The sequence below is a fragment of the Rhinopithecus bieti genome, unplaced genomic scaffold (assembly GCF_001698545.2).
Source record: "Rhinopithecus bieti isolate Rb0 unplaced genomic scaffold, ASM169854v2 scaffold_7884, whole genome shotgun sequence".
NCBI lineage: Eukaryota > Metazoa > Chordata > Mammalia > Primates > Cercopithecidae > Rhinopithecus > Rhinopithecus bieti.
In genome coordinates, this window is record NW_016806331.1 from 1,102,109 (window position 1) to 1,108,108 (window position 6,000).

Consider the following 6,000-nt stretch of genomic DNA (forward strand, 5'->3'; position numbering starts at 1 on the left):
CACCACTGGGAGGACGTGGCACTCTCTTCCCTTACAATATACACATGGTTTCTGTTTGCAGACTTTTCCAAGTGACCGGTGACTGACAGTCTATGTTATTTGCAGGTATTTTATGGAAAAATAAACACAGTCTGCTCCTCAAGGTAAAGTTGGCATTTTAATAAAGAATGAGAAAATGGGGGGGGGGGTGTTAAATAAAACAATTCAATGGAGATTGCACAGAATTTTTTTCAGTCTGTTTGAAAATCTTCCAAATAAAGGATCCTAGTGAGTTTTAAATATGCTTGTTAAAAACCTTTAAATACAACTCCTCCCAATTAATTTGCAAGAGCAAATTATTAACATCAGGGAAGATGGGCACTGACTAGACAAAATTTGAACAAAATCTTTTGCGTAATTGGTGGATGGAAGTGAAAAGGTAAAGCATATTTAATAAGCACAGCCTTCTTTCATTTGGATCTACATGACTTTGTAAGCAGTTCCTTTCCAGCAATGATTGTCATTAAAACCAAGTTACAAAATAAAATGAACTTAGAAACAGACCTTTGGATGTTGGGTTTTTTTTTTGGTTTGTTTTTTTAATGTTATTTTATCATTTATTTTGAGACGGGATCTTGCTCTGTTGCCCAGGCTGTAGTGCAGTGGTGTGATCACAGCTCACTGCAGCCTCAACTTTCTGGGCTCAAACAATGCTCCCACCTCAGCCTCCAAGTAGCTAGGACCACAGGCGTGTGCCACCATGCTCATCTAATTTTTAAATTTTTTGTAGAGACGGGGTTTCACCGTGTTACCCAGTCTAGTCTTGAACTCCTGGGCTCAAGCGATCCTCCCACCTCTGCCTCCCAAAGTGCTGGGATTACAGGCGTGAGCCACCGTGCCCAGCCAGAAACAAACCTTTGCACCACTATGTCACAAAGAATTAAAGCAGTCAAAATTAACAACACTGCTCACACTAATGGTAAATTTCTCTGGTTCGTGTTTTTGTTTGTTTGATTTTTGGTGTTTTTTGTTGTTTTGTTTTTTAAGATGGAGTCTTGCTCTCACCCAGGCTGGAGTGCAGTGACGTAGGCTCGACTCACAGCAACCTCCATCTCCCAGGTTCAAGCAATTGTCCTGCCTCAGCCTCCCAAGTAGCTGGGACCACAGGTGCAAAAATTAGCCACCACACCTGGCTAATTTTTGTATTTTTTAGTAGAGATGGAGTTTCTCCATGTTGGCCAGGCTAGTCTTGAACTCCTGACCTCAAATGATCTGCCTGTCTCTGCCTTTCAAACTGCTGGGACTACAGGCATGAGCCACGGCACCTGGCCCTTGGGTTTGTGTTTTTCTAAGGCGCATCAGTACAGCAGTGCAGTAGTATACATATATCATAAACAAACGCTGTGTGCTGGTATCATTTTATCACCATTCAGCTCCAACTCTGCCCACCTTGGACCTTCCCTGTGATGCGGGATTTGGGCTGTGAACGTGGCTCCTTTGCAAGCTGGCAGCACCAGGCTTCATCCATAGAGGGTACTGGGGGTACCACCAGGCATAGCAGAGGAAGGGGCCTATCTCCACGTTCCATGTCCCTCCCAGCTTGTTCCTACAGCATGGCAGCCGTCAAGGCATGGGACGCCCAGGACGCTCACCCCAGCGGGCATCATGGGCACTGCCATGTGGGCAGCTCCCCAGCAAGTTCCACTGGCCCCCACAGGACAGCTTCCAGCGGGTTCCATTGGCAACCAGAGGATATCTTCCACAGGGATTCCAGCAGCCCCACTCCTGTGAGCTCTGCAGTCACCCTGGTCCTGCTGCTGACCTGGCAAGCCGCTTCCCAGCAGAATTTCGAGGTGCCCTAGTAGGCAGGTGCTCAGCTTCTGCCTGAGAGGTTGTAGCTGCTGCCCGTATCTCAGATTCCTGTGCTCTCTAGGGTCCCGTATAACCAGATACGAGTTCCTCAGGGCAAACTTCCGCCTTTCAAACGACTCTGAGGCTCCTGTTGGAGCAGCTGCTTTGGAGGGACATGGATTTGTCTGGTTGCTTACTGGCGGGTTTCCTTAAGAAGGGTTTCTTTTTTGTGCAATGTGTGATTTTTGTGTCAGAAAGTGGCTGGCCTCTTGCAGCGGTTTTGCCTTTAAATTGACATTCGTTATTATACCTTCAGCTCAGGAAAATGATCCTCAGTCATTTCTGAGTATTCCTTGGGCCCAGCTGTTGCTCGTACTTCCCCACGATTCCGCTTTCAGTGCTGCTTTAGCAGGAGGCGTGTGAGCGGGGCAGGCACAGGTGCAGGGGATGGAGCCACGGACCGACTAGCCCGTGGGCTCTTCCAGGGTCCAGGTGGACTGACCTGGACAGCCGCAGGGGAGTCGGGTTTAGGAGGGGTGGATGGGGTCCAAGCAGCAAAGTCTCAGGGAAGACAATGCTGCAGACCTGCCCCGGGGCAGCCAAAATCCAGGACCAACTCGGGAGGCAGCTACTCACCAGCCCCCACCCAACAGCCATGGGCACCAGGCCTCCCACACCCAAGCACAGGTTCCTCCAGGGCTTGAGAAGCAGCCAGAATGGAGGGGGCCACAAAGAAAGCGGCAACCCCCTCCAAAGACCACGCCAGGAACACCAGGAACCACTGTGGACCTAGTGCCCAGCCTGGTCCAGGGCCATCCTCCCTCCCAACTGTAGAGAAAAACAGGAAGACATAGACCAGCCACTCCTGGCAGACTAAGCAAGGGTGAGTCGGATGCTGCTGGGTGCTGGTGGGTGCTGCTGGGTGCTGGTGGGTGCTGCTGGGTACTGCTCCATGCTGCTGGATACTGATGAGTGCTGCTGGGTACTATCATGTGCTGATGAATACTGTTGGTGCTGCTGGGTACTGCTGAGTGCTAATGGGTTCTGCTGGGTACTGCTGGGTATGACTGGATACTATTGGGTACTGATGAGTACTGATGGGTGCTACTGGCTACTGACGGGTACTGCCAGGTGCTGCTGGAGTCTGATGGGTACTGATGAGTATTGCTGGGTACTGCCAGCTGCTGCTGGGTACTGATGGGTACTGGTGAGTACTGCTAGGTATTCTCAGGTGCTGCTGGGTACTGATGGGTATGGCTGGGTGCAGCCAAGTACTGTCAGCTGTCATTTTCTTTTGGTCTACAAGGTGATTTAAAAAGTAACACACCTGCAGGGTGTTAAGCTTGGCCCCAATAAAAGCAGCTCCGTTCTGTTGGCTGGGACCTGTCCTCTGCAGGCGTCTGGGTTGTCAGGCCCTGCATGCAGTGTCTTCTCAAGGTGGCACATCTGAGACATTAGCAAACGCACTGCAGACAATTCTCTCCTAGGCCAGGACCCATGGCATGCTGCTCTGGGAGGTGCTGGCGGATGTTGCCCCAAAAGTGCGGAGGGTGGTAGGGGAGGCCAGAGCCTTGGCCAAAAAAGTTTGGGAGACCCCTCAAGCTATGTCCCTGGGGACTCACCCAGGCTGAGCCCAGCACACCAAATGTTCAGAGAAGCCTGCCTTGCTGCAGAGCCTGGGCTCAACTTCCGGAGCCATGCTCGGCCACAGTCAGATCCAGGAATACAGAGTGATCCATAGAGGCCTCTCCCAGGGAGACAAGCTTGTGTTGGGCACCCCTGGGTGAACTGGAGGCCAGGACAGAAATTCTGTGTGCTATCCACCAGGCCACCCTGCCTGCCCTGGGGACGAGATGGCTCAGTTGCAGACACAGTTCTGAGACAGCCCCTTATGCACCACCCCCTCCTAGGAGCACTCGTCCCAGCCAACACGCATCGTTAATCTCAAGTCATTGTAAGCTGCTCAGTGAAGGGTTTCCACCTTTGGGATTCGGATGATTCATAAAAGTGACAGGACTCTCCCTTCCGAAGGAGAGCGACGCATTAAGAACTTGACTTATGGAAGCAAATCCAAACGTACATAATTTTTCTGCTAAAATTGGGATGGGGGAGGATTAGATGTGACCTCAAAGTTGCTTCATTTTATTCCTCAAAAACAGACATTTGTATGACTGATTTTAAAGCCCCTTTTAAAAAATAATGGGAAACTTAGATGTATATAAAGTTCCAATGAAAAGCTAAAAGAAAAAAAAGGAAACTATAAACAATTTGAATTTTCATTGCTGCAGGGATAGTATACAAATTGTGGGATCTCTGTGCAAAGAAAAAAGCTAGGCAGTCCTTAAAATAATAAATATATTTACTAGACCCAGGTAAAAAGCACTGTGAATGTGTTAAACACAAACATGAGATACACAGCACCAATATCTCACATTTGCTGGGGAGTCAGGAGCTCCAGCCACGAAGCAGGCATCTCGGTGAGGATTCAGGCTTAGGCACCTTCCACCTTGTTATCTTGGGATGCTGTTTAGATGCTGAGATTCTGACTGAAACCTGCTTTAATTTATTTTTATGATGTCTTAAATTCGATTTAATACCAAATGAGTGAATGAAGTAGGGTTTTTGTTTTGTTTTGTTTTGTTTAAGAAATGGGAGATCAATTGCTATCAAATCTGTAATCAAAGTTGCTTCTGACTCTGCAGTAAAACGGGTTCTTCTAAGTAGTTTTCCCCAAGGTCCACCCATGGGGGAGCTCCTGGAGGGATCCAGCTGTGCCCATTCCTCTCCAGGGAAGCCTGTGCCGGCTTTGTTAGGTGACCCCCAGCTCCCATTCCAATGGGTGCACCCTGCAGGGCCCTGGGAGGGGAGCAATGGGATTCACAGCCTTTTCCAGCCCAACCAAGGGAACTGCCTACTTGCTCCACCCTCACAGCCCGGGGGTTTCAGTTCATGTTCCATGGGCCCTTACCCAGCCCATGCCTACCTCAGGGAGGACAATCCTAGTGGGGCAGGGGCGAGGCAAGGGCCTGTGGCTGCCAGTCCCCCATCCCCCTTAGCAGCCCGTGCCTGTCGTGCTTTGTTCAAAGGCTCCTTTTTACGGAATCGTTCCACCGCTGGGAGGAAATAATTTTTGAGATCTGTTGGTGTGGCTGGAAAGGCACTGAGCTTGGAGTCCAGGGACCCAGGTACAGCGTGGCAGGACTACATGAGGCAGTGTGGCCAGGGCCTTGGCCCCTGCTGCTGGGAGCTTGTGTTCTTCAGGAGGCAGGAGGAGGGGTTGTTGAGTGCTATGAGCACAGGCTCAAGTGTGTGGGGGCACTTGGCTAGAATTTACTTGAGGCACTCGGTGTGGGGGCAGCTTGGAGAAGTGGAGATGGGATGGGCATCTTTAAACAGGAGTGGCAGATCCCTGGGAGGGAAAACTCTTGCTGTGTGGGGTGCGAAGGGACAGCGCTGGTGGACAGTACCAGAGAGGGGCCTTGTTTCATATTAAACCGGGACCTCTGGCAACTGAGAGGTACCTTGGGGAGCTGCAAGGCCCCCGCCAACAGGAGCTGGAATCAGGGGTTCGCATTAGGAAGGCAGAGGGGACCTGCGGGACTTGCCTCCTCCTGTGATGGGGGCACACTCCAAAGCCCCGTCACTCTGCCTGTGTCACTGTGACAACCATGGACGCAAACGGAGGAAAGATCTCCGATGATTTGGGGCTGTGCCGGGTGCCTGCCACATACTGAGCAGACATCAAGGATGCTCTGTTGCTTCTTCAAAGGAAAATAGAGCTGGGAGCGTGGTGCCCCAAGGAGGGATGCAGCTCATACGCACAAGAGGCCCCGGCGGGGAGCACCATCCCCCTTGCCTTCTGGCTCATGGCCCTGCAGGGCCTGGCTGGGAAGCCATGCTGGCCACCCTGTGTGGGGCCAGTGCATGGCCCCTCTCCCTGGCATGCAGCTGCAGCACACTCCCAAGTTGATGAGGATTTGTTAAAGTCACACTAAATTTCTTTCCACCCACTTTCTTCCCATGGACCTCCCTCTCCTCCTCAAAGTGAAAGAGTCCAGGGCCAGCGGGCTGAGCCCCTGCAGCCTTCTACACAGCTGCCTCCAAGAGCCCCGCGTACACACCACATTGGTTCCGCCACATATGGCCTCCCGTGCCTTCCCTCGCCTCTCC